A 21,416-nucleotide genomic window follows, 5' to 3' on the forward strand; every position below is an offset into this window, starting at 1 on the left:
TGGACACAAATAAAAGATTCGTTGGGCCACAGTGCTAGTGCCAATTTAGTCATAAATAAAATAATATTGTTAATGTACAGAGTAAGTACCAAGCTCCCAATTGTTACGACTTGAAGCTTGAATGGGAAATGTTGGAGAATTAGTTGTAGGTGTAAAACTTTTACACCTCCAACACAGCAACCATAAGTGACATTCCTCTAAAGTCCTCCCAACATTTTTCATTCTTATATATATTAAACCCCTTAACTTGTAATAACAACAATAATAATTAAATAAATATTACATAATAATAATTTTGATAATAATAAAGTTTACTTGAAAATTAACTACCCACCCTGCCTGGGGTAGTTTGAGGTAGTTCAAAAAGGTAGGTCATATTATGAACATCTGTTGCCATAGTAACCAAAATCACCATAATATGTTAATCGTTTTTCTAAAGCTTGACATAAAACATTGAAAAAAAAATCAAATTTAATGAAATTTCTTTTTGGCATGTATGAGTTAGTGCTACCTGGTGTAACATAAATTGTATAAAATTGGATAGCTGTTTCCATGGACACGAATGGTAGACGTGAAAATTATGCTTTCATTATATACACATACATGTACATCTCACAAATAACATTATAAATAAGATAAATATCTTTTTTATTTTCACATTGACCCCATTACAAAGGGTAGTTTGTCATGCTGAGTTCAAAAAAGTAGTCATTTAATGAACACCAGTTGCCATGGTAACCAAAATAACCATATTATGTGTATTTTTGAAAAATTAGACATAAAACACTTTTAAAAATTAAAATTTAGGAAAAAACATCATTGCTGTTGGCATATACTAGTTGGTGATATCTGTTGTAACAAAGTTTCATGATTTTTTGAAATTATCTGTATCAAACTTAGGTAATTCTAAAACTCTAATATCGCCAGAATGCATTGTAAATACCTAAAATACCAGCAGTCCTTGAGAATTCGATCTGCGCAACTAGGTTCAGTCTTTTATCACAAAATCGTCGAAGTAAGTGTACACATATATTTGAGTACAAGTTGACATGATAGATGACTCCATACTGTATATTGTTTGTACTGGGATACATATTATCCAACAAATATCGTCTGCTTCAAATTCTCCAACTCAACTGAAAATGCGATGTGTGTATATGCGTATGTACACATTTCCAGGTCCCAGTGCATGACACATGCCAAATTCAAACAATAATTACACTAAAGATATTTGGGGATATGTTGCAGTCATGGTATCATCAATTGTTACAGGAATATTGATATTATCATCCAGAATTTCTCAGTCGTGAGGCTTGCTGACCAGTGTGATAAAGATGGCGACTGTAATACTATGTGCGTGCTAGGTGAATATACAAGTGAGATAGACAATGATAGAAACCAACTCACTAGCCTATTGTTTACATGACTTTGCCGAATGACTAGGAATAATCATTAATTCACACGAAGTTGCTAAAATCATCGATGACTTAAAACAGCTTGGAGCATTTCAGATATCTTTTTCAGACATTTCATTGATGAATGTTATTACAGTGTTTTTTAACGGGGTGTCTGGTGACCAGCGCCTGATTATGGCATCAGTTCCAGTGGTATTGCTATGAAAAGTAAGCACTGGTTACGTTTGAAAATGGTAAGACAGATTATTTACAATTGGATAGTGGCTTCCGTGGAAACATAAAATACACTTACAAATGCCATGTTTTAGTTTTAAAAAATACATATGACAAACACCTACAAACGAATGGGTTTGCTATTAAAATACCAAATATTTTGTTACTCTAAGTCCAAATAAAATATGCAACTCGTTACAAACTGAGTGGTCATAAAAGCTTAAGATGTATGTCAGAAGATCTGTGCCGATTACAAGGCCTAATTACGATCCCAAATATCAAAGGACAGGGCCTGACTACATTACAACATGTCACACGCAAGGAGGGTGCTACATGTACATACATACATAAACAAGCGATGTGCAGGAATGTGAAGAATCTTACAGGGCTTTGCTAGTTTTCTGTTAAATATTACATGCAAAAGCTGGCAACCGTTAGCAATAATGACAGCATAACACAGAAATAACGATATACTGTGTAAAATTACTATTTAATACAAATTACTCAACATAGTCAGTGATAGCACATCATTTTCCAGAAAAGAATAAAAAAACTGAAAAATCTAAAACCAAGAGATTTTTACAAAACCCCTTTGGTCTCTATCTACGAATCTTCAGACCGTGTGCATTTGAAAAAAGTTGAACGCGAGTAAAGTTCAAGAACACTGCCATTAAATAAATGCTTCGCACAATACTGGACAACTGAGAGCTTCACTGGGCCGCAGTGCTAGTGCCAATTTAGTAATGAAGAAAATAATATTGTTAGACTTGTATTCATATACACAGCAAGTACCAAGATCCCAATTGTTAGGACTTGAAGCTTAAATGGGAAATATTGAACAGTTAGTTGTGGGTGTAAAACTTCAACCTTTACATCTACACAACAGCCATAAGTGATATTCCTCTAAAGTCCTCCCAGCATTTTCCATTTTTATATATTAACGACTTGAATGTGTTAAATAAATATTAAATAATAATAATAATTTTGATAATAATCACGTTTATTTGAATATTAACCACCCTACCTGGTCTAAATGGCGAATATGCTTCGCATATTGCACTTTGGAGCAAAAGTTGAAAGTTTCGTAATGGTAAATATAGTTTATAAATTTAAAGAAGTTAATCTAAATTGTTCTACGCTTCAGTGTGAAGGGATTAATGTGCATTGTATGGTTTCTATTTCAGACACTACATGTTATCGACACTACAAATCACCACATATCATCATATTCCAGTTTGTATTATACATAGTACATGTAGTAGGTACGAGGACCTTACATTCTCTAACATTCCAGTGTGTTTAGTATATCTCCAACAGTAATGCCACAATACCAATATCATGTTACGGACACTACCTGGCCCATTTTTATGTCTCAGGCAAAACTCGTTTACAACTTGCATTAACTTAAGCTTTTCGAAGCTGTGAAATATTACCTTACATGTAAAGGCTATAGATAACATACAATTGCTTTAATTGAGCGAAACCAGGTCTGCTGGGGGGGGGGGGGCTGCTAGGACTACCTCATCCCAGAGGTCACTCATGCAGTCAACCAACAGTCAGATGTACACATTGTACTGTCATAATGGTATTAAACGTTTCTCAAATATTTTAACCATGTGTACAAAGATTAATTGCTAATTAATTGCTGTCTTTTAGAGATTTGAAATTATTGTCAGGATAGTCTAAAACCTGCCTTAAGAGAGCGATCATTTTTTATGGACAGGGGTGGGCTGGTGAGTTTTTGTTTGTGTTGTACTTAAAAAAAGTGACCAGCAATTCATCCACAAAACAATCCATCCACACCCCCCCCCCGCAAATAAAACAACACACTGACCCCCCCCCCCCATCTATTGACAAGAAACATTCTTTTTATTAAAGGACAATGTATTCTCAAAGCATAATACCGCACACTGCATAGTTAATTTTACATGTTACATTTTCAGTAATTTTAAGTATCTGGTAAATTGCTAACCATAATCCGTTGCTTCACATGTATAGAGCTCTTTAGATAGTCATCCTCAGAGAAGTATGATTGTCTGTTCACGGACAAACAAAATATTCATGGTTTAGTAACCAAAAGTTCTAGGATATCTCTTAGATTGAGTGAACTATGACTATAGATTAATTCAGCTAATTAGCAAGTATATTATTATAAATAGAGTTTATATACTTGTAAACCCATGTCAATAACTGTCACACATAATGATAAATTGCATCATATAATGAATTGTTTGCATCATATAAAGATATGTTTGCATCATATAGTCAATATATTGTTTTCTTTAGACTTAAGACAGCTGCGGCTTTCCATACATGTACACTCATTGACTAGTTTGCTCTTGTATCACCCCAATATGTAATAATCAACCCAATATGTAATACTAACCCAATATGTAATAACACCTTAACCCAATATGTAATACTAACCCAATATGTAATAACACCTTAACCCAATATGTAATACTAACCCAATATGTAATAACACCTTAACCCAATATGTAATAACACCTTAACCCAATATGTAATACTAACCCAATATGTAATAACATCTTAACCCAATATGTAATAAACCTAAACCAATATGTTTTAACACTGAACTCAATATGTTCCACTAACCCAATATGTAATAATACCTTAAACTAGTATGAAATACTAACCCAATATGTTTTGACACTTAAGTCAATTTATTTCACTAACCCAATATGTAATAATGTCTTAACCCAATATGTAATACTAACCCAATATGTAATAACACCTTAACCCAATATGTAATACTAACCCAATATGTAATAACACCTTAACCCAATATATAATACTAACCCAATATGTAATAACACCTTAACCCAATATGTAATACTAACCCAATATGTAATAACATCTTAACCCAATATGTAATAAACCTAAACCAATATGTTTTAACACTTAACTCGATATGTTTCACTAACCCAATATGTAATAATACCTTACACTAGTATGAAATACTAACCCAATATGTTTTGACACTTAAGTCAATTTATTTCACTAACCCAATATGTAATAACATATTAACCCAATATGTAATACTAATCCAATATGTAATAACACCTTAACCCAATATGTAATACTAACCCAATGTGTAATAACATCTTAACCCAATATGTATTAAACCTAAACCAATATGTTTTAACACTTAACTCAATATGTTTCACTAACCCAATATGTAATAATACCTTAAACTAGTATGAAATACTAACCCAATATGTTTTGACACTTAAGTCAATTTATTTCACTAACCCAATATGTAATAACGTCTTAACCCAATATGTAATACTAACCCAATATGTAATACTATCCCAATATGTAATAACACCTTAACCCAATATGTAATACTAACCCAATATTTAATAACATCTTAACCCAGTATGTAATAAACCTAAACCAATATGTTTTAACACTTAACTCAATATGTTTCACTAACCCAATATGTAATACTAACCCAATATGTAATAACATCTTAACCCAATATGTAATTTGATTGATTTGATTTATTACTCTAGGTCAATGCATCCATAAATGGATTTTCATGCATTGAATATAAAAATACAAAACATACGTTAAAATACAAAGATACATAATTTAAAAATTTGGGAGAGTAACAAAATTTACAGGGCAGAGTACAAAGATAATAAACCTAAACCAATTTGTTTTATCACTTAACTCAATATATTTCACTATTCCAATATTTAATAACACTTTAACCCAATACGTAATGACACTTAACTCATTATGTGATAATATGCCACGTCGGAACCATACTTAAAATGGTGACTTGACCTGAACTTTGGCATAGCGGCCTGTTTTAGTTATATATGAAGTCGTAATATGTCATGAAATGGTGTGATTTGTATTGTTCCTAAGATGTTGTGTCAGCAATATTTGCCGTAAAAACACATTGTTCTCCTTTAACTGAAGAGTAAAACAATTAGGACTTGATGAATAACTGTTATCTAAGCTATCCACTAAATGTAAACACAAGGAATTTTAAATGTGTGCACAAAAGAGTTATAAATATTACAACTTACGACAGTATGTTGCAAACACATAAACAATTTATTGAAGACATCCTTCAATCCAAAAACGTCCACATACCTCCGTATACTACAGCGCAATACGCTTATTCACATGGTTATAAGTGTAATTCGCATGTAATGAAAACGTCAACAAATAAACAATTTCGTTTTATTCAAAACTATGTTCGTAATGAGTTACGGTACTGTTGGCAAATATACAACCTATCCAACTTCGAAAACGTATCTCCCTTTAATTTTGACATGTACTCCCTCGATATTTGCTTTATCGCCAATAACATTTACATTTACATTCCATGCCTTTTTAAACTGTAAGTTGAATTTAAACAGAATAGCCTGCAACTAAATAATTAAAATAAATAAATAGACATGTTAAATAAATAAATAAATAAATAAATAAATAAATAAATAAATAAATAAATAAATAAATAAATAAATAGAATAAATAAATAAATAAAATAAAATAAAATAAAAGAATATTCCGACCTATTTTCTGAACTCATGTTGTTGGAAATGTTTTTTTTTTAAATATAATAACTTCATATCGAATTTAACAAAACATATTAACATATTTGAGAAATATCAAACTTTAACACGAACTTGTTAATATTTTTTCCCGTCCCTCCATATGATCTCCCGCACATAAATCCAATTTTGCACGCCTGTGAAAAGAATATTAACCCATGCATTGAACCATCTGTTACTGTTGATAATTTCCCGCAATCTTATCACTATCCAGCTACCTCTACCAAAGTCACGACATATTTGTCGCATGCTGTGGAAACCGGCGAATGTATCTCTGTCATAGCTAATTTTCGGTAATCTACCAATATACTTAACTTCTGAAATCGTGTGTTCAGTACAAACAGAAAACCGAACGTATCTACAACGGTACGAGTTTCCGAGAGTTTCGTTCACTGGACGTGTTCTGCTGCAGAGGTTGCTCTATGATGCTTTTCTGTTCATCATCGCTATGAGGTTGCTCTGTTTCAAGTATGATGCTTCTCTGTTCATCATCGCTATGAGGTTGCTCTGTTTCAAGTATGATGCTTCTCTGTTCATCATCGCTATGAGGTTGCTCTGTTTAAAACGCGTAGGAATAACTCAGTTTAAGCCAGAAGTTCTATTTTCGCACAGCGGAATGTTGTTTCGGCCACTTGATATAAAATTGCAAAGTTCTTGTATATTTTACACAGACTTGTAACAATAATGAGTACACTTGTAATGAAAATAAAAATTAAACTTGTCAATATTTGTAATAAACTAACGACATTTGTAATAAAATTGCCGACATTTGTAATACAACTGCCGACATTTACAATTAGTTATTGGCATTTGTAATAAAATTGCCGACATTTGTAATAAACGGCTGACATTTCTAATAATATTCCCGACATTTCTAATAAAATTGCCGACATTTGTAATACAACTGCCGACATTTATAATTAGTTATTGGCATTTGTAATAAAATTGCCGACATTTGTAATAAACGGCTGACATTTCTAATAATATTCCCGACATTTCTAATAAAATTGCCGACATTTGTAATACAACTGCCGACATTTATAATTAGTTATTGGCATTTCTAATAAAATTGCCGACATTTGTAATAAACGGCTGACATTTCTAATAAAATTGCCGACATTTCTAATAAAATTGCCGACATTTCTAATAAACGGCTGACATTTCTAATAAAATTGCCGACATTTCTAATGAAATTGCCGACATTTGTAATAAACCGCTGACATTTCTAATAAAATTGCCGACATCTTAAAGCCGAGTTTTAAGATTTTTAAGAACAGCATCTACATAGAAATATCTTATGTGATCGTATTAAAGTATTTTATATTGCCTGAAGTGAATTAATAGAAAATCCACTATTTTTCGGACATTTGCTATCAATGCTTCATCTCCACCAATCCTAGATTTCAATAACTAAAATAACTAAATCTAAAAAAAAAAGTGATTAAAATTCCCTGTGTAAGAACCTATTCTACATGCCAGAGACGTTTTTTGGCGATACTTAGCACCAAATGGACACGGAACGATATGTTATTCCTTCTGTGATTCGAATCCAAAATTCTTTTCTTATCATTGGTTGGCCTATCATAGGCTTGTGTTAATAAAACCATGAGATGTTCTGATAATACGGATAATTATTTGCAAGCTATTATGTTTCTTTTTATACATAAATACAGTAACTTAATTAACGGACAAACTTAAACTAATTTTTGAAGCCAATAAATGCATTGGAGGACATCAAGTATACCTAAGAACTCAGTTGCGTATGTAAACCCAACATAGTAATATCTGTAATATTGACATTACTCTTGCAGATACGATAAAGTCGCTTCGGTATAATAGAGAACTTTAGGTGTGCTCATCGACCATTACGGAATTGTAATTTCACAACAGTGCAACCTATTGGTTGTGAAATCGCTGTTTATATGTTTCCTAGAGAAATCAGTTTGTTGATAGTCAATATACTTTAGCTAAGATCTCTAATATGGATATATTATTTCGTTATGTGCTATGGATATATTATTTCGTTATGTGCTTGCTAACTGGCTGAATCAATCACTCACTCACTAGTTCGCTCACAACCCACCTGCTCGCTCGCATATGATACCCATCCACTCATCACTCAGTCGCTCAGAAGATAACGTAGGGTTCATCATCACAAACAACTCATGCATTCGCTTGTACACTAGAGGAAGTAGGAATTAGGAACTAGATAAATTCAAGTTAGAAAACAGTTATTAACATTACTTTATTGCATTGTTATCTACCCACTATATGCCCGTCCGTATGTCAGTCAGTCGATCAATCAGTCAGTCAGTCAGTCAGTCAGTCAGTCAGTCAGTCAGTCAACAAACCAACCAACCAACCAACCTGGTTGGTCCTGAGTTACCATTTGACAAAGTCAATTGAACAGCACGCGTACGTCCGCCAATGCTTAAAAATATTCATTCATTCGTTCGTTCGTTCGTTCATTCAAGCATGACGTTTTGATCAAGTGATGGGTTTATGATTTGAACTGATGGGTTGGTACATAAGGGGTAAAAGAGTACTGCTGGGTAGATAATGTAGGAACCAGTACGTATACGTAAGTAAATAAGTAGGTCGGTAGATAAGTAGACTTATTGTTGACTGATTGTATGACCAATCGATCGATCGATCGATTGATTGATTGATTGATTGATTGATTGATTGATTGATTGATTGATTGATTGATTGTTTTGATTCATTGATTGATTGATTGATTGATTGATTGACTGATTGACTGACTGACTGACTGACTGACTGACTGACTGACTGACTGACTGACTGACCAATACAAATACAACAATACAAATCACACCATTTCATGACATATTACGACTTCATATATAACTAAAACAGGCCGCTATGCCAAAGTTCAGGTCAAGTCACCATTTTAAGTATGGTTCCGACGTGGCATACTATCACATAATGAGCTAAGTGTCATTACGTATTGGGTTAAAGTGTTATTACATATTGGAATAGTGAAATATATTGAGTTAAGTGATAAAACATATTGGTTTAGGTTTATTACATATTGGGTTAAGATGTTATTACATATTGGGTTAGTATTACATATTGGGTTAAGATGTTATTACATATTGGGTTAGTATTACATATTGGGTTAAGGTGTTATTACATATTGGGTTAGTATTACATATTGGGTTAAGGTGTTATTACATATTGGGCTAGTATTACATATTGGGTTAAGGTGTTATTACATATTGGGTTAGTATTACATATTGGGTTAAGGTGTTATTACATATTGGGTTAGTATTACATATTGGGTTGATTATTACATATTGGGGTGATACAGCTCTCCTCAAGACACTTGTTTGTCCTGTTCATAATTGTTCAGTTTAATCATGGCAGTGACTCAAAACTCCTCTCACATCTTTGACCAAACTACTTATTCTAACCAAAATGTTTTTGAAAAGTTTTTGAATAATGAAACGTGGTAAATGTCATTGATTTCAAAACATAAATAAAAAAATGTCCTAAAAAAGATTTTCTGTACTACAGCTGTTTTAGAACTAGATTACTAATTCAATCCACTTACTACTGGCTATGTTGTCCAGTATATTGCTGACAACATGATAGCCTTGAAAATAAATACATTCTAATACCAAGTAAATGTAATATAATCTGCTAACAAAATTTTACTCGCAGTATACAGCCATTCAATGTGGATACTAGATATTCCCGGGAGATGTAAAATCTAATTCTCCTCATACCTTTGCACACTGTCTGTACTATAGAAGTCCTGGCTACGGTGTGTATCAGTCATGTACATAATATATATTCTCCAAGAATCCGATTAATGTTGTGTTCACCTTGGAATATATCTTGGTAGTTTATGGTGTAAAATAATAGCAAGAAAAGGGGGTTTCAAATATAACCAGGTAACATGCATTAAACCAATTTGGTGATGGTCACAGGTATCAGACAATAAGTGAAACACAAACACAGAAAGGTTATTTTTGATAAGAAGACATGTAGTTCGTACTATAGCTATGCCAAGTAACAGTTCAGTAGTTTGTACATGTATGACAAATCAACACATTAGGGATGAGATCAACAGTTAAAAAAACTAATTCTTCTAGTAAGGCCTCAGAGCCCCTATCCCCACCCCATTCTAACTAAATTGGTAAAATTGTTGTGCACAGCACAATCAATTTCAAATCCGTATGTAGTATTATGTAGTGCTATGAATACAACGCCAGTATGTAGTGAGGAAAAATAGCTCTTTTAATGGCACAATAAATGTTTTTAGTTACATGCACAATAAACATGCGCATTCTATATACGATGTGCAATCTCCACACGATGCTATCTTCGATATCATCGTGAGGCAGCCAGTCACAAATGAATCTACCCTGCGCGAGCTTAGGTGCTTTGCCTAGTTATATTAAATGTATGAACATTTAAGTACAGGAGCGTGGCTCATGCTTTTTTTAACTTCGTAAAAATGATGACCCCTTCTTTGAGTCCCAAATTGAGGTGACCCCCTCTTATTTTCCGCACCCCCGGCCGTAAAAACTGATCGCTCCCTAAAGTCTCTTAAAGTAAAGAAACTCTCCAACTCTCAATTAAACATCTTTTAATAATTCAACCCTATGTAGTTGCTTTTTACATGTTGGTCCTGACTTGTAAAGCTTGAAAACTATTATTTGAAAGGAAAGAGTCTGAATAGCCTAAAAAAGCTTTAAGAACAAAAAACCTCCAGGGCTTCTAGGGCAAGACCGCTTGGAACCCCATGAGAGGTCTACATATTCTCATCTAAAACTTTCCCCCTACCTTTTACAGTCAAGATGCTATTTATTTTTGTTCAACATATTTACCTTGTTTAGTCGCTAATTTAGTATGATGCTATCTTATAAAATATTTAGTTAATCAGTCCACCCTGAGTCATCATCAAATACCTATCATGTAAATATGATATATATATGTGTGTGTGTGTGTAGTGGTGGCGGGGGTGTTCAGTATGTATTAGAATTAAGTGATAGGGGGTCAGCCTGTTATCGGTTTTACAGATATGATATGTTTCATTTTATTCTCTCAAAGATTTCGAATTTGGTCTTTCTCGATATTAAGGTCACAATTTTCGGCCAATTCCAGGACAGTTTCGTCATATTTCCTCCAGATTTCAAATCTACTTGACATTGTATTCAAGTCACCCGGAACTGCTTCATTTGCAGTATATCTACATGCTTTCCATATGAATTTTTCCAATGTTCATTGCATGTTTTCAAAACAGTCCATGTCAGTTTGACTTAATATGAGTATTTCACCTGAATATTCAAGTGTAGGACGCACTATGTGGTTCCATAAAGATAGTCCAAAATCAACCCTATTGATGTTAACATGGCTACCAAGAATAGATTTCATGATGGGGAATAAATTGTCAAATTTCTTAGACACTTTCATAAAATGAGTATGATCAGAAAGGTTGCGAGTGATCCAGTACCCTAGATACTTGTATTCATTTGCCTCTTTTATAGTTATATTACAAATTAACCACTTCGTTTGTCTGTCAAACATGTATGTTTTCTGGTTGTATTTACGAATTGTTGAAACAAATATTTGATCAATTGTTTGTCTATCTTTCCTAAACTCTCCTTGTATTTCACCTAGTGTGTTCCTTGATCCAATTAAACTTGTTACTTCTTGTTCAATAATTTCATTGTATAATTTACCCACAACTGAACTCGGTGAACTCTGTACTTATCAAGATTTCTTGTGTCACCTTCTTTATGTAGTGGGATAATTATATCCCCCCCCCCCAATCTGTTGGCACAACTTCTAGTTCCTTATATAAATTAAACATAACTAACAATATGACTAACTGATAACCTTCCCACCCCCTTTAATAATTTCATGGGTTAGTGCATCTGGACTAGCGGCCTTATTGTTCTGTAGATTTGGAATTAGGTTGGTAATAGTGTCACCTGTTATTGTTATTGACTGATTCTTTCTCAAATTTTGACACAGACTTTATCACCTTATTCTCAAAATCCTTTGCTTGTTCCCTGTAAATATCGTTTAAGGACAAGTTGTTATCTGGTTCCGTTCACCTAAATGTTACAAATAATCAGTGAACACATCCTTAACTTTATTCTTTTCTAGAACTAAATTTGATTCCTGGTTGAGAACTACTGTTGTTTATGATCTTTCTTTTATACCTCTTAATAATGACCAGTATTTCTTACTGGATTTCCCACCTGATTTTGAAACATTGATGGGCTGTTTGACTTTACATTCAATTTGTTTCTGTTTAATAATATTTTATGTGCACTTCTTATGATCCAAATAATTGTGTCCTAACGTTTGGCCATATTCACTATTCATATTATTGTTATTGTTATTATCATATTGTTATTACATTTACTGTTTTCATCCCATAACTTCATGGCGTGTTTCAGTAACAGACGTTAGCCAATAATTCCAAAGTTCATCACAAGCATGTTGATTCTTTCTATTTGAGGCCAAATTAACCATTGGATTTACGTCGACTATTTTCATTATTCAATTTTGATACATGACATGGTACATGAACTTACGAGTCCATATAGTGATTACCAGAGTCTACACTTCTACTATAAGAGTTGTTCACATGTAAACATGGTACACATATATTGATCATTTCGTTTTTTGTCGGCACACTCATCGTCGCCATGAATTTAGTAATCCTGAGTGTAGTCCTGATTGTAATTCTGGGGACATAATTTTGTCCTGTGACCTGGTACACAGCAACTGTAACAAGTGAGTTTCTCTCCATGACGACCAACTCACTGAATATGGCTTGGTTCTCCACAGTTGAAACATCCTAAGGACCTTTGATTTGGAGAGCTAATTCTGTGTTCTTGTACAGTCACTGTATAGTTATATCTGTCATGTTGGTGGTATGGATCAATTCATGGTCTCTGGGTATGGAGGCTGGATCTGATTGGTTTTGCCATGGTAGTATACTGCTGGATGGATGATTGGTTTTGCCATGGTAGTATACTGCTGGATGGATGATTGGTGATACACCATGTTCTTGTAGGTACAATTTTGCTTCATCAATTGAATGGAACCCTTTGTGTAATTGTGACTCAATCCATTGACGAATGGGTCAGCTTCAAGCCAACTTTTGAATATGACTGTCTTCCTATCGCTTGCAACTGCATATAATGAGAAGGTACATTTTTTTCTTTGCCTTCGTTTGGGCTGAGGTCTGCAACATCAGGATGAGGTGCCCATACTGCATTATGTGGAGGTAAATTTTGTATATTTGCTCCATTCATGATGAATGTTCTGTTATAACTTCTGATTCTTCACTCTTATTTCTGGTTACATCATCTTCACTGCCGACAACGTTTTGAATAGTTGGGTTACTGGTTTCTTGACTTTGTTTATCAGCACCATAGGTGTCAATTCCACTGTTTGGTAATGAGTCTGCCATTCTCTGAACACGGTGAGTGTAAGTAGATATAGACAACTAGACCTTCAAAAAAATCTTGATGTCAAATGTGTTCTAAGTTGTGAAAAATCCTCAGCACGTACTTCAAGTATTCATACTACTGTTCCATAAGACAGTAACAGTCAGAACTTGCTGGAACTTATGAAAAACTCACGGGAATGGAGAGCATGTTCTGTGTGTCTGTCTGTTCACTGGAAGTCAGCCATGAGATCCTCATCAATGTAAAACCAAGCAAGCAAAGTCCAAAGTACAAACAAGTTGAACAGTTGAAATACTCATCAATCTCATTGGTAAAAAAGTCCTATAAATAATGTTTATACACTAGTCATGCAATCATTCTCATCATTATGCAAAATTCACAGAAGATAAAATTGTACCCGGTTCATGTTATCGAAATGTTCATAATGTCATGTGACTTGAATAATGTCGACATTGATTATTGAGACGATGGCAGGCAATGCCAGTCAGACAGACAGACAGACAGACAGACAGACAGACAGACAGACAGAAAGCCAGCCAAACAGACAGACAGATAGACAGACAGACAGACAGACAGACTGACTGACGGATAGACAGACAGACAGACAGACAGACAGACAGACAGACAGACAGACAGACAGACAGACAGACAGACAGACAGACTGACTGACTGACGGATAGACAGACTGACTGACTGACTGACTGACTGACCGACAGACCGATATAACTAGAACACAACCTCTCCTAAAACGAAGTAATACTGGGTGGATAACGTTGTAAATTGTATGATGAAAACTCATCTGTGCAAAGGTTCAGTGTAAGTTAATAGGTTTAACTTTGTATTGCACCAAAATTTAATTAGCTTACCAAAGCTTTCGCCAGGTATCCACCATGGCTTCATCAGTATTTTCTGAAGTCACAACACATGCGCATGTAAATTGTAGTTAACTGTTAGAGTGGAAAAAATCAGCTCCACATCTCATTTGGTTTAAAATAAATACATATTATCTTCGCAATCGACACGTTTCTACTTGCACTATCGAGCAAATCCCTCATGTCTCGTAAAAACAAAAACTGTTTTTATTCAATACCGGAATGTGATAAACTCACAGATAAGATCTCAATATGTTTGTACCATAGGCATAATTGATGACAAAGGTAAACAAGATCGAAACAATATGTCGATATCGACATCAGGACATATTTCTAATCACTGGAGAACGACCATAACGGGTCGACTGGCTGCAAAATAAAAACCCTTTGTCAAATATATTATCTCAACATTGATCGAAAACTCTAACATAAAGATGTAGTTCAGCTAGAAGAATATATGCGACTATGTAAATACATTTAGAATCATAAACTAGGTGAAGAACTGGGTAACACAAGAGTTAAAAATACTCATGTGAATCTAAGCTTCAAACAGCGCAAGCTCTCTGAAATTGTATGAAATAATAACTAGGTATCCTACTCCATGGAAAAAACATCAATGATTCAAATTAAAACCAAGCATGCAAAAAAAACAAAGTACGAACATGTTGAACAGTTGACATATCATCCATCTCATTGGTAAAAAAAAGTCATATAAATAATATTTATATACTAGTTATGCAAATCATTATCATTATTATGCAAGGTCACAGAAGATAAAATTGTACCCGATTCATGTTATCGAAATGTTCATAACGTCACATGACTTGACTAATGTCAACATTGAAATCACTCAGTGTAAGGAAATACTGATAAATTTAAATACTCTTAGAAGTAGATTTTCTGTGAAGGATAGAGCAAGTTACATAGTTTCAGAGTAGGTATCAGAATATCTAAGCAGCAGCAATCTGTGATTCACTAGCCTTCAAAATAATGCCTAACACCGCACGTCCTTAATAACACGTCAAGTATATTAAATGGAAGTGACTCTTTGATTACAGTACATCACATGTGTATACAATGTGTGGAAGTGTAAACGATCTTTGAATGATATGGTTCTTTCAATTAAGTCTGTTTGCCAAATGTCGTCTATAAATTTACGATCGATTACCCTCGTACACTTCTAAATGTTATACATTCAACACATGTATTCATGTATACCAGGTAATATTTCTTAATTCATCACATCATTCTATCATTCAATCAGTGACATAAGCAAAGTCCGTTCTACGTATTAACGAAACCAAGTAAATGTGTGGCTAACACAAACATTACTGCTTGTTTGCCCCTATTCGCTTTATCATAAGTTAAAGGCATGATATACAGTTAATATAATTACTTAGCATTAGCATTGATAAGTGGTTGCGATTCAAACTAAATAACATTTTACCTGAATACACTTGACTCTTAAACTGGAGTCAAAACTTGTGGTTCATTCTCATTTGATGCATGCATTGGTGAACATAAAATTATCTTGATTTTTCATTTCATTTTGTTCCTCAAAATTACAAGCCTGTGGAATAATATGCAAATATTGCATAATGTGTAAAGATTTAGCTATAACATTATCATTTTTAGTCATCATGTATATGATAATCATATGGTAATGGTAATTTGATATTTGCATGGCATTCAGAAAGTAAAAGTATTATAATTACAGGAGTGTCTTAGTCCAAACTGGCCATGGATGATCTGGTATAACCATATAGTTTTGAAATCGATAAAGAACCAGATTTAACCTGAATGCCTCCCGTAAGTGCAAAACCATATATTTTTGGGCGTACATTGTTGGAATGCAAAATTCTAAACTGTGGCTATTTTACATGGTGTACCACTTAATTAGAAACTGAATTATATGAAACTAGAAATTTGAAGCTTGTATAGTTAATATATTGCCTAATTATGAAAAAATCATTGATCGTGCAAATTAACCATATAGTTTATAAGTTACAACATCAAGCTTTAAATGACACATGCACTTCTTTAGCATCAATACATTTACTAAATTATCTGAAATTTAAATATTGTATTCAAACGATATTGCCTCATTAATTATCAAAATGATTATTGATACAAGTTACATATCACAATTAAAAACTACATAAACAACTACATCAAATACGTATGATTTGTTATGGTTAACTGATGTATCAAGTTAAATTAAATTTGAAGTTTGCATTCTTAACAAATAGCGTAATTACCGACAATCTTTAATTATGCAAATTAGTCTTTAACATTAAAAACTATATCAACAGGCTTTATAGGATATGTGCTTTGTCATGGTGGTTGTATGTGCCAGAGTATATGGAATTTGAAGTGTGACATAGCTTAATTACGGAAGATCATTAATTATTCAAATTACTCATTAAAAGTAAAGGCCATGGCAACAAACGTCTGTGCATTGTTATGGTTGTTATATGCACCAAATTATATAAAATTTGAAGTGTGCATTCTTAGGATAACGCCTAATTACCGAAAATCATTAATTATGCAAAATATTCATTAAAACTAAAATTCTATGCCAACAGACCATGGCAGTGCGAGACTCACACGCAGACCCTGCACTACCCAATGTTCCACCCTGTTTGCAGTACACACCCCCGCTGGTGGCTGGCAAAACTCGGGTACCACACCTTCCATGACGTGACGTCACTCAAACAGGCGAGTGGCGTCACGACATGGCTGTTCACTACGACTCCTCCACGTGGAGCTTGTCTCCCCTTCTTTATCTTGTCTCAAAGTCATCATTTATTGGCATTAATATGCAAATATCGCATAATACATAAGGTTTTAGTTATAGAATTATGATGTTCAGTCATCAAGTATATAGTAAACATATGGTAATTTGACACTTTCGCATGGAAGTCAAAAATGTGAACTTATTGTTACAGTAATCCTTTTGTTAAAACTGGCGAAGTATAACCTGTTATAACCATATATTTTTTTAGAGATAGAGAATGTAAAAATATCCAAATATTCGTCATATGACCTAATTAAATATTCAAATTGGCCTCCAACACACAGCATTTTTTGCCTTTTGATGGTGAAATTTACAACTTTCGTGACTTTTCCTATCATTCCATTGCTCCCAATACCACATTGTTGTGGCTCAGAATACAAATATAAAACAACAAACAAATATGTAGTCATGCAATGATTTCTATTCTCTCCATCAAGTACTGTATGTGGTAATTCAAAAAGTGGAAGTAACATTTACTGAGGATCATGTGTCCAATCTGACAGCTCATTATATAGTATAACCATATATTTTTCATTCAGTGTGACACAGAGGACTTTCAAAATCATAATTTGGTCATGTAACGTCATTATGTATTCAAAATGCCTGCTGGTCTCGAAAAACTGGACAAAGTCTGAAATATTTTTATTTTCCACACCAAAAATTCATTCGAAGTCATAATGTACGGTACAAATTTCCAAATGTGACTTTAAAATATATATATCATTCTCTTACCTCTGCAGCCTGGGTTCGAAACCACCAGGTGTCGGCTGGGTCTGATTAAATTTACCACGCTCTAGGTAAGAAGTTTGACTCTACCGTGCAATGCAGGTTTTCTCTCGGTATTCAGGTTTCTTCAGGGACTGGTCAGTTTCTCCAGCCTGGGGGGGGGGGGGTGGATTCTTAAATCAGGCCTACAAAAAGTCACTGACCCCCTCTCTGTAAAACTAAAGACAGGCTGACCCCCATCATTTAATTCTAAAACATGATGACCCCTCCTCGCCTATATTTAATATTCACATGACAGGTATTTTTTGATCGTGACTCAGTGTGGACTGCTTGACAGTCTTGCATCTACTTTATAACATCCCGGGTTAGCACTATCATAATTATAATTGACTACACTGCGTAAATATATTCCAAAAGTAGTTTACTAGCATCTTTGACAGTGAAAGGTGGGGGAAAGCTTGAGAAGGGAATATGTACATCTCTTATGAGGGTCCTAGGGGGTTTTCCCCTAGAAGCCCTGGAGCCAATATTTAGACTATTCTGACCCTTTCAAGCAATTACTTAATCCGTGCTTTACAAGACAGCAAGTATCACAAACTATTCTTTATAACTTACACTGAGGGTTGAAATATGTTCTTAAAAAGTTAAATGGCATCATTATATATACATGCAGTAAAGATCAGCACATCTAATGGTAGTTGGGAGATTTGGAGATTAAGGCAATTTTAGACTATCTTGGCAAACATTTCACATCTTGAAAAGACAATATCATCTCAAATTAGAATAGGGCGAAAATATTTAAGAAAGGTTTAATACCATTATGGCAGTAAAAAGGTTGTCGGTGCATCTGATTGTTTGCTGAATATATGGGCGACCTCTCGAGGTTAGGGAGTCCTTGGGGTTACCCCCTGGTAGATCTGGAGTTTTTTGCTTCTGCTAAGGCAATGTTTAGGTTATTCATAGCCTTTGAGATAATATTTCCAAGCTTCGAACAGCTAACGTAAATGTACGTTTTAAAAGAGTTTCCCATGTCACATAAAATGGGCACATAACATTGGCATAGGGGCATTAATAATGCATGTATAATAAAGTCACTGGTATGTTAGAGAACTTTAGGTGGTCATACCTAGTGTATAATAGAAACTGGAATCTGATGAGATGTGGTGATTTGTAGCGTCAATAACATGTAGTGTCCAAAATAGAAAGTGTATTAATCCCTTCTGACAAGTTCATACTGACGAATAGAAAAATTCAGATTAACTTCTTTTTTATAAACTATCTATGAAAATTATCATTACGAAACCTCCAAGTTCACTTTTGCCCCAAAATGCAATATAAGTGAAGCATTGATTGTGAAACAGCCAAGTATTTACATGACATGTTCTGTAACCAGTGCGGTAGCAATGTAATACATGTATATGTATATGTATAGTTATGTTTGAACTAATATTAAAGAATTCATGTAAGAAACAGGGACAAGAACAAATATTTACATGTACCACATTTCAGACAAGGCTATATGCCATTGCAGAAAAGGATTTTTTTTCTTCCATCACAATCTGAAACACTATCACCCCTATCCACAATTTTCAAAACAACATGACCCACTGCCAATTTCAAAAACAGGGTGACTCACTCCCCCTACAAAGCTGTGAATCTGCGAATATTTGGTGTAGATTTTCTATTAGTTTCAAAATCCCCACGCAAGTAGTATCTTCTGTTCGAGGACTTACATTTTTCACATAGATTACATACTTGTTCTTGTACGTTCTGGGTGCATTCAAGAGTAAAACGTAGTCGCATTTCGTGCAGTTTCAGTATTTATTGATAACACAGCACAATAAATATAAACTTAAATATAACATTGCAATATATTTAGGACAGAATGTATCAATTTGGTTTGGCTAAATGAACTGACAAGTGCTCGCTCAAGAACAACAGTCTTGGGATATTAGTCCAAGTGTGACATCCCTGAAGATAAATAATGATCTAGCAGGTGATTCTGTTTCACGACTGGACATCTTTCACCCTAATTCAGAAGATAAGGCTTTGGCAGTTTGTAAACATTGAAAATTAATGCCCACCGTACACCCTAATTTTTAGTTGCGATGTCATATTTACATAAACATGTTCCAGATGAAAAGGTCAACGGTTATTCAGTGGGCAATATAACATGTATAGCAATAGCCATTAGAATTCCACAATTACAAGATAGTGAGTAATAATAAGAAAATTTTATTAGATTTAATTTATATGAATCTTCATATGAATCGTAAAAATTATGCTTTACTATATATTGATACATACACAGTCTCGGTTACCCTGACTAACATATACGATGCATCAAAGGTCAATGAAAGTTGGCACAAAAAATCAGGTCAGGTGATGGTTACATTCTATGCTTTGTAATTGTGGATTTCATGCAATGTAAACAAATAGGTTTTAATTTTTACTTGTCTACTGCACACTCTATGACACATTGAAATGCGCCTGCTCTGTGTGAGCAGTAATTAAAATGAGTAATTAATGGTTGTCAAGAGAGATATAGTTTGACGTAGACATTTTCAACAGAATCTGAACATATTCGAGTACTTGCATTGTTGAATTAGCATTTATAAAGTGAAGGTGAAATTTTAAAAGAAAACCAATATGCATATATTGTAAATAAAAACACGACCGGTCTTTGGATCCGAACATGAATGTGAATAAAAAAATATCCAGTCTTTACCTGGCCTGGCCTGGCCTAACCTGACCTGACCTGACCTGACCTGGCCTGTACCTGGGCCGTACCTGCGTTTTGTACTGACCACCATACTAAATTCTATAACAGACTGGATGTGTGGCCCCCTAGGTTGTTTAAATTGTATAGCAGACACCTTTAAGTAGTAAAAGCGTAAAAAACGGCTTACGTCAACCTATAAATAGCTGTGTGGTGACGTCATCATGTGTTCCAAACGGACGCTTAGGGTTCAATGGATTCGCAATTTATTTGACGAATGATCTTACTTTCACTTTCCTGTTGTCTGCGTCCTTCATTTCGGCTAAGGCCTAACAAAAAGTTGTGTGGTTCCGAATACGCTCAAGTTTAGAATAGCCCACATGGGGTAAGTAGATTTTTATATTTTTTTTCATATATGAGTGTCTAGTTCAGGTAGTTATGTTTTCCGTTGTTTTCCAGATAGTCTCTGTGTCATTGATGTTTGTTTCCGTATCCACTATTTCTTGCGAGACAATTTTCGCGATATTATTTATATATATAGAGAGAAAAGTAGTCTATAACGATACTGATGAGGTAAGCAATATTACCTGATTTGTATTCAATACACAAGGCATGGTAAATACCC

The 21,416-nt window shown here is 34.1% G+C and overlaps 1 protein-coding gene across 3 annotated transcripts in view; it reads left to right on the forward strand.

The window, feature by feature from the left end:
* The window catches only part of LOC144453778 (uncharacterized), an 88,562-nt gene that overhangs the window by 31,576 nt on the left and 35,570 nt on the right, over positions 1–21,416 (forward strand). Inside the window, exon 1 of one of the 3 annotated variants that reach the window (XM_078145131.1) lies at positions 21,073–21,176. The exons of the other annotated variants lie outside the window; for them this stretch is intronic. The gene's annotated coding sequence lies outside the window, so the exon portion shown is untranslated. Of the gene's footprint in view, positions 1–21,072; positions 21,177–21,416 lie in introns of those variants that run through there. 3 annotated transcript variants of the gene reach the window in all.

Source organism: Glandiceps talaboti, chromosome 2, assembly GCF_964340395.1.
Source record: "Glandiceps talaboti chromosome 2, keGlaTala1.1, whole genome shotgun sequence".
NCBI classification, from domain to species: Eukaryota; Metazoa; Hemichordata; class Enteropneusta; family Spengelidae; genus Glandiceps; species Glandiceps talaboti.